The 9,129-nt window shown below is 50.4% G+C and overlaps 1 protein-coding gene across 5 annotated transcripts in view; it reads left to right on the top strand.

The window, feature by feature from the left end:
* LOC124023572 (LIM domain-binding protein 1) overlaps positions 1-9,129 on the top strand; it is a 57,972-nt gene that overhangs the window by 26,857 nt on the left and 21,986 nt on the right. The window lies entirely within an intron of this gene.

The raw sequence follows: 9,129 nt of genomic DNA, 5'->3' as shown, positions 1-9,129 counted from the left end.
AAGAAAATACACATTTCTGCAATGTATGTGCATGGTTGTAGTTTGCGCGTATCTTTTAAAATTTTTGCTATAACAATTCTCAATGTTAATAACTGGTTAGCACGTTAGCCATTTGCCAGAGAAGGTAAGGCGGCTAGTTGAGCGTTAGCTGTGTGTTGGGCCTGCTACGTCGCTGTTGTGTGCAGTCAGCGGTTTTGTATGGCTTTGTTTTGATTGAAGATGTCCTATCACCGTTTTGCTACTGTTGCAGTTACGTCAATTTATCATCAAATGCAGCTACCCAGTCGATGCATTTTGCAACAATATGTGAACCCCCGGCGTTCAGATGTAGCTAGCTTGTAATGCTAACTACATGTAACATTAGCTAGCCAGTTAGCTTGGAGCTAGTTGACTTCTCATGTAGCCACAGCTGATGCTTGTCACTCTGTTGACAAACACTACTGTCCTTATACTTGTAGCTGACTACTACTGTAGTACACGCTTTCTTGTAAACTATCTAGCTAGCTATTTAATTTGTTATCCAATTAGAAATACTCCAGTTATCAACTTCGAATGTAGCCATAGTAGGCTAGAGGCTTTGTAGTTTGTGAAATGATGGTTTTAGAATGGCATTTATTTATAATATATTCGTGAAGGTTTAGGCTTTAGTTGTAACCGTGAATTCTCGAATGGAATTCCTCTGAGAATGTTGTTTGGCCTCCTGATCTGATGACAGGTCAGATTTACAGTCAGGGAAATCAGATTAGCACCTCCATCACATCTCAAAGACAGGAAGTTGTCCCCCCCCCCCCCCCCTGTGTGTCTGTGTGTTGTTGTTGTAGAGGGGAATCTGCAGCAGAGGAAGTGTGGCTTGTTGCTGATTTGATTTGGACTGACCCGTCGTTTACCACCATGTAAAGAAACGGAGCTAATGGTTCTTTACACACACACACACACACACACACACACACACACACACACACACACACACACACACACACACACACACACACACACACACACACACACACACACACACACACACACACACACACACACAGAGTGAAGGATCAGAGCTAATGGGTTTGTACTGTGGTCTTTTAGCTTGTAATGGAAATAATATTAATTAATTAATGTATCCATTAATTTTGTTGTGATGCAGCTATTATCATAGTGTTATTGGCATTCCACAGAGTTGGGATATGGCCTAAAAACCATATATATTTTTTATATACTTATGGCCGATATCTGTTTTTTTAAAAAACATTTTCTCTAAACAAGAGTTGCTGCGCAAATAAAGGCCAATACACTGCATTTTAAACAGTCAGCAATAATCTAATGAATTCAGGGCTTGTAAAATGTTTCCTTGGTTAAATATAAGCCTTCCACCACCATAAGAACTACTAAAAATGACATTATTTTGCAATATTCCCTGGCTTTCAAGTCTGTCTATGAAAATCCCCTTTTTGTTACCAATGTAACCAGCTCCGTGAACTAATAATGGCCAACTTCTGGTAGCAGGCAGTATAGAAAATGAACTCATAAATAATCTGTCAAGCACAAGCCCAGGTGCTAGTGAGTAGCCAGCTAATATTTATATTTAGCTCCCGAGGAGCGCAGCGGTCTAAGGCACTGCATCTCAGTGCTAGAGGCGTCACTACAGACCCTGGTTCGATTCCAGGCTGTATCACAACCAGCCATGATTGGGAGTCCCATAGGGCAGTGCACAATTGGCCCGGGCTTGGGTGGGGTGGGCCGTCATTGTAAATAGGAATTTGTTCTTAACTGACTTGCCTAGTTAAATTTAAAAAACTGCTTGCTAACAAGGTGTAACAGTTGAACTGTTATGAATACACCCCCCTGTCTGTCTCCATCTGTTGGAACAACAGCCTGTTCATTTTGTTAAGATGTTGGAAGTCAAGTGGCTTCCTGGATAAGAAGATGCTTATTTCTCAGAATGAGAACAAGTTGACAAATCCTTATATAATGTTTTTTTACTCGACCAGTCGCTCCCAACCTTTTACGGTTACTGTCCCACCAACTGAATGTTGCTCTGCCCGGACTACCACTCATGTACCTTTCACCAGTCTGCCTGTGGTCTCATCAGTCTTCTCAAGCTCCCCCTGTGGATAGGCCAGGTACCCACAGGGGTCCTAGTGCCTCCGGATGGGAACCACTGGACTAGACAGCTAGCACATAACAGCATGTGGCTTAAATGCGGCTAGCGGTACGTGGTACCACAATGCCACGTGACAGAAACTGAGATACATGTTGATTGATTCTCCCATTTTACACGGTGAGAGTTGAGACATATAAAGGGTCAAAGTTAGAAAGGTTAACTCCTCTATTACAGTAAAATAACGTCTCTCTCCATCTCACCCATTCTGTTGGACCAAACCTCAAATTAAAATAGCGAGTTGAGTGGCAGGTGGAGAGGCTTGGTGTCTGTGTGTGGGTGGGAAGATACTCAGTGTACACAGTACAGGAGGAGGAGGGGCTTGGTGTCACAGTACAGGAGGAGGAGGGGCTTGGTGTCTGTGTGTGGGTGGGAAGATACTCAGTGTACACAGTACAGGAGGAGGAGAGGCTTGGTGTCTGTGTGTGGGTGGGAAGATACTCACTGTACACAGTACAGGAGGAGGAGGGGCTTGGTGTCTGTGTGTGGGTGGGAAGATACTCACTGTACACAGTACAGGAGGAGGAGGGGCTTGGTGTCTGTACAGGAGGAGGGGGGCTGGGTCAAGATACAGGAGGAGGAGGGGCTTGGTGTCACAGTACAGGAGGAGGAGGGGCTTGGTGTCTGTGTGTGGGTGGGAAGATACTCAGTGTACACAGTACAGGAGGAGGAGGGGCTTGTCCTCTGTGTGGAGGAGGAAGGGCTTGTCCTCACAGTACAGGAGGAGGAGGGGCTTGTCCTCACAGTACAGGAGGAGGAGGGGCTTGGTGTCACAGTACAGGAGGAGGAGGGGCTTGGTGTCACAGTACAGGAGGAGGAGGGGCTTGTGCTCACAGTACAGGAGGAGGAGGGGCTTGGTGTCACAGTACAGGAGGAGGAGGGGCTTGTGCTCACAGTACAGGAGGAGGAGGGGCTTGGTGTCACAGTACAGGAGGAGGGGCTTGTCCTCACAGTACAGGAGGAGGAGGGGCTTGTCCTCACAGTACAGGAGGAGGAGGGACTTGTCCTCACAGTCGGGGGGAGGAGGGACTTGTCCTCACAGTACAGGAGGAGGAGGGGCTTGTCCTCACAGTACATGAGGAGGAGGGGCTTGGTGTCACAGTACAGGAGGAGGAGGGGCTTGGTGTCACAGTACAGGAGGAGGAGGGGCTTGGTGTCACAGCACAGGAGGAGGAGGGGCTTGGTGTCACAGCACAGAAGGAGGAGGGGCTTGGTGTCACAGTACAGGAGGAGGAGGGGCTTGGTGTCACAGTACAGGAGGAGGAGGGGCTTGGTGTCACAGCACAGGAGGAGGAGGGGCTTGGTGTCACAGCACAGGAGGAGGAGGGGCTTGGTGTCACAGCACAGGAGGAGGAGGGGCTTGGTGTCACAGCACAGGAGGAGGGGCTTGGTGTCACAGCACAGGAGGAGGGGCTTGGTGTCAGGCCTGGCTTGGTGTCACAGCACAGGAGGAGGAGGGGCTTGGTGTCACAGCACAGGAGGAGGAGGGGCTTGGTGTCACAGTGTCACAGCACAGGAGGAGGAGGAGGGGCTTGGTGTCACAGTACAGGAGGGGGGCTTGGTGTCACACAGGAGGGGGAGGGGCTTGGTGTCACAGTACAGGAGGACAGGGGCTTGGTGTCAATCACCACCTTGGTGTCACAGCACAGGAGGAACCCCTTGTCCTCACAGTACAGGAGGGGGAGGTTGGGTCACAGTACAGGAGGAGGGAGGAGGGGCTTGGTCACCCCCCAGGAAGGAGGGGCTTAGATGTCACATTGTAAGGAGGAGGGGAGGGGCTGTGTCCAGTACAGGAGGGGCTTGGGCTTGGTGTCACAGTACAGGAAATGTAAATGAGGAGGAGGGGCTTGGTGTCACAGTACAGGAGGAGGAGGGGCTTGGTGTCACAGGGAGGAGGAGGGGCTTGGTGTCACAGCACAGGAGGAGGGGAGGGGCTTGGTGTCACAGTACAGGAGGAGGAGGGGCTTGGTGTCACAGTACAGGAGGAGGAGGGGCTTGGTGTCACAGTACAGGAGGAGGAGGGGCTTGGTGTCACAGTACAGGAGGAGGAGGGGCTTGGTGTCACAGCACAGACAGGAGGAGGAGGGGCTTGGTGTCACAGGAGGAGGAGGGGCTTGGTGTCACAGTACAGGAGGAGGAGGGGCTTGGTGTCACAGTACAGGAGGAGGAGGGGCTTGGTGTCACAGCACAGGAGGAGGGGCTTGGTGTCAGGGGCTTGGTGTCACAGTACAGGAGGAGGAGGGGCTTGGTGTCACAGTACAGGAGGAGGAGGGGCTTGGTGTCACAGTACAGGAGGAGGAGGGGCTTGGTGTCACAGTACAGGAGGAGGAGGGGCTTGGTGTCACAGTACAGGAGGGGAGGGGCTTGGTGTCACAGTACAGGAGGAGGAGGGGCTTGGTGTCACAGTACAGGAGGAGGAGGGGCTTGGTGTCACAGTACAGGAGGAGGAGGGGCTTGGTGTCACAGTACAGGAGGAGGAGGGGCTTGGTGTCACAGTACAGGAGGAGGAGGGGCTTGGTGTCACAGTACAGGAGGAGGAGGGGGGCTTGGTGTCACAGTACAGGAGGAGGAGGGGCTTGGTGTCACAGTACAGGAGGAGGAGGGGGCTTGGTGTCACAGCACAGGAGGAGGAGGGGCTTGGTGTCACAGTACAGGAGGAGGGGCTTGGGGTACTTGGTGTCACAGTACAGGAGGAGGAGGGGCTTGGTGTCACAGTACAGGAGGAGGAGGGGCTTGGTGTCACAGTACAGGAGGAGGAGGGGCTTGGTGTCACAGTACAGGAGGAGGAGGGGCTTGGTGTCACAGTACAGGAGGAGGAGGGGCTTGGTGTCACAGTACAGGAGGAGGAGGGGCTTGGTGTCACAGTACAGGAGGAGGAGGGGCTTGGTGTCACAGTACAGGAGGAGGAGGGGCTTGGTGTCACAGTACAGGAGGAGGAGGGGCTTGGTGTCACAGTACAGGAGGAGGAGGGGCTTGGTGTCACAGTACAGGAGGGAAGGAGACAAGACCAAAAAGAAAATCCCTCATAAAAAAAATAGAAGATTGATTCTTGCAATACAGACATTTGTAACATCGCGCTAAAACATATATATCCATTTAATTCATTAGAATATATCGACCAGCCCTAGTTCCATAACAAACAGTTAGGCTACACCCAGTTTTGATACTTTGGTTTGAGTGAGATGGTGTTTTTGCAGTCGTGATTACGTTCTCCTGTCCGTCTCTGGGTCTAGTGTATGCAAGTGTGTGTCTGTCCCTGGAAAATCCAGATTTTAATGTCTGTGTGTCTGAGACACTGTGTTCCTCGCTCAGCACAGTGACTATATAGAGTCATGATAGGTGTGTGTGTCTCTGATAAATGTTTTATGAGACCAACCCTTTACGACAGAAGTGCTACTTCCTGTGTGTGTGAGTGAGTGATGAGGTCGAGGGAGTTCACTACCATTGTGTTACCACCACCCTGCCGGCTGTGGCTTTGACAGGTAGATTGATGGAGGATGTTCTGAATAGGCATGCTACTCTGTCCTGTTGAGTGTGTGTGTGTGTGTGTGTGTGTGTGTGTGTGTGTGTGTGTGTGTGTGTGTGTGTGTGTGTGTGTGTGTGTGTGTGTGTGTGTGTGTGTGTCGGTGTGTGTCGGTGTGTGTCGGTGTGTGTCGGTGTGTGTCGGTGTGTGATTGTGTTCTGTTGATGTCAGGGAGGTGTGTGTGTGTGTGGGACTTCAGTCAGAGGGTACAGTGTGGTTAAGACAAAGCAAAAATCACCCACATTACACTCCTTCCCTTGTCATCGTCATGGCAACTGTCAAGTTGCCATGACAGTAGTTTTCCATTGACCCAGGTTTATTTGACAAAAACAATGGGCCCAAAACATTATTGTGACACGTGTCAGGGACAGCTTTGTGACACGTGTCAGGGACAGCTTTGTGACACGTGTCAGGGACAGCTTTGGGACATGTAAAAGGGACAGCTTTGGGACACCTGTAGGGGACAGCTTAGTGACACGTGTACGGGACAGCTTTGTGACACGTGTCAGGGACAGCTTTGGGACACGTGTGAGGGACAGCTTTGGGACACGTGTAAGGAACAGCTTTGGGACACGTGTCAGGGGCAGCTTTGGGACACGTATTGGGGACAGCTTTGGGACACGTGTCAGGGGCAGCTTTGGGACACGTGTAAGGGACAGCTTTAGGACACGTGTAAGGGACAGCTTTAGGACACGTGTAGGGGCCAGGTTTGGGACACGTGTCGGGGACAGCTTTAGGACACGTGTAGGGGCCAGGTTTGGGATACGTGTAGGGGACAGCTTTAGGACACGTGTGGGGGCCAGGTTTGGGACACGTGTAAGGGAAAGGGCAGATACAAGAGACGTATCGACAGGTGGACTCTTTTTCTTGTGTAACTTTATTGTGACAAAATATGTGTTTTAGAATAATGGCTGATTGGTGAATCATTTTGAAGGTAGGCTGGGCGCTGACTATAAAGCTCCACTCCACATTTCATTCTAAACTGGGGGGTTCGAGCGCTGAATGCTGATTGGCTGACCGCCGTGGTATATCAGAGTGCTCGCTAAGTAAATGTTAATGCCCAATTTGTCAAAACACCTAAAAAGATTGCAGTTTCAAAACTGCAGTAAAAGTGCATTAACAAAAGTGTTGTTATTATTAGATAGTCTGCTATACAGGCTATACAGTATACAGCAGGCTATGTGAGATGAGGTGGGAGACATCAACAATGGGTAGGGCCACACACACACACACACACACACACACACACACACACACACACACACACACACACACACACACACACACACACACACACACACACACACACACACACACACACACACACACACACACACACACACACACACACACACAGTGAGCTGAGGCAGAAGACATCAACAATGGGTAGGGTCACACACACACACACACACACACACACACACACACACACACACACACACACACACACACACACACACACACACACACACACACACACACACACACACACACACACACACACACACACACACACAGTGAGCTGAGGCAGAAGACATCAACAATGAGGAGAGTTTCTACAAGACAGTACAGGTCATGACCTCTGGTCCAGGGTCAGGCTGTGTGTGTGACCTCTGGTCCAGGGTCAGGCAGCGTGGAGTAGAGGGGTGTGAGAAGAAGGGGGGTAGAGGATATAGAGGAGGGTGGAGTAGAGGGGTGTGAGAAGGAGACGGGGGGTAGAGGATATAGAGGAGGGTGGAGTAGAGGGGTGTGAGAAGGAGACGGGGGGTAGAGGATATAGAGGAGGGTGGAGTAGAGGGGTGTGAGAAGGAGACTGGGTGGTAGAGGATATAGAGGGGTGTGAGAAGGAGACGGGGGGTAGAGGATATAGAGGAGGGTGGAGTAGAGGGGTGTGAGAAGGAGACGGGGGGTAGAGGATGTAGAGGGGTGTGAGAAGGAGACAGGGTGGTAGAGGATATAGAGGAGGGTGGAGTAGAGGGGTGTGAGAAGGAGACAGGGTGGTAGAGGATATAGAGGAGGGTGGAGTAGAGGGGTGTGAGAAGGAGACAGGGTGGTAGAGGATATATAGGAGGGTGGAGTAGAGGGGTGTGAGAAGGAGACAGGGTGGTAGAGGATATAGAGGAGGGTGGAGTAGAGGGGTGTGAGAAGGAGATAGGGTGTGAAGGATAGAGGAGGGTGGAGTAGAGGGGTGTGAGAAGGAGACAGGGTGGTAGAGGATATATAGGAGGGTGGAGTAGAGTGGTGTGAGATGGGGGGGGAGGATGTTTGGGAGAAGGACATGGCATAGAGTGGGGGTAATTCCACGGTAACGCTAAAACTATGGTTTTTCATGTTAAAACATATAACAAACAAAAACCTTTGATTTCAAAGTGAAACAATTCGGACTTTAACAATTTCAACTGCCATTTTTACAAAAACACAGGAAGAACTGTGCAGATAGTTTGGTAACAGAGGGAAACAGGGAGATTTTACCCAGATAGTTTGGTATCAGAAGGAAACATGGAGGAGGAGGGGTAGGACTGGCTAGATGGTTGTTATGATAGAGAGGAGGGGTAGGACTGGCTAGATGGTTGTTATGATAGAGAGAGGAGGAGGGGTAGGACTGGCTAGATGGTTGTTATGATAGAGAGAGGAGGAGGGGTAGGACTGGCTAGATGGTTGTTATGATGAAGAGGAGAGGAGGAGGGGTAGGACTGGCTAGAGGAGGAGGGGTAGGACTGGCTAGATGGTTGTTATGATAGAGAGGGAGGGGTAGGACTGGCTAGATGGTTGTTATGATAGAGAGGAGGAGGGGTAGGACTGGCTAGATGGTTGTTATGATAGAGAGAGGAGGAGGGGTAGGACTGGCTAGATGGTTGTTATGATAGAGAGGGAGGGGTAGGACTGGCTAGATGGTTGTTATGATAGAGAGGGAGGAGGGGTAGGACTGGCTAGATGGTTGTTATGATAGAGAGGGAGGAGGGGTAGGACTGGCTAGATGGTTGTTATGATAGAGAGGAGGAGGGGTAGGACTGGCTAGATGGTTGTTATGATAGAGAGTAGGAGGAGGGGTAGGACTGGGTAGATGGTTGTTATGATAGAGAGGAGGAGGGGTAGGACTGGCTAGATGGTTGTTATGATAGAGAGAGGAGGGGTAGGACTGGCAAGATGGTTGTTATGATAGAGAGAGGAGGAGGGGTAGGACTGGCTAGATGGTTGTTATGATAGAGAGAGGAGGAGGGGTAGGACTGGCTAGATGGTTGTTATGATAGAGAGAGGAGGAGGGGTAGGACTGGCTAGATGGTTGTTATGATAGAGAGGAGGAGGGGTAGGACTGGCTAGATGGTTGTTATGATAGAGAGAGGAGGAGGGGTAGGACTGGCTAGATGGTTGTTATGATAGAGAGAGGAGGAGGGGTAGGACTGGCTAGATGGTTGTTATGATAGAGAGAGGAGGGGTAGGACTGGCAAGA

This window comes from Oncorhynchus gorbuscha, unplaced genomic scaffold (genome assembly GCF_021184085.1).
Source record: "Oncorhynchus gorbuscha isolate QuinsamMale2020 ecotype Even-year unplaced genomic scaffold, OgorEven_v1.0 Un_scaffold_1637, whole genome shotgun sequence".
Taxonomy (NCBI): domain Eukaryota; kingdom Metazoa; phylum Chordata; class Actinopteri; order Salmoniformes; family Salmonidae; genus Oncorhynchus; species Oncorhynchus gorbuscha.
This window is presented reverse-complemented; position numbering and strand designations above follow the sequence as displayed.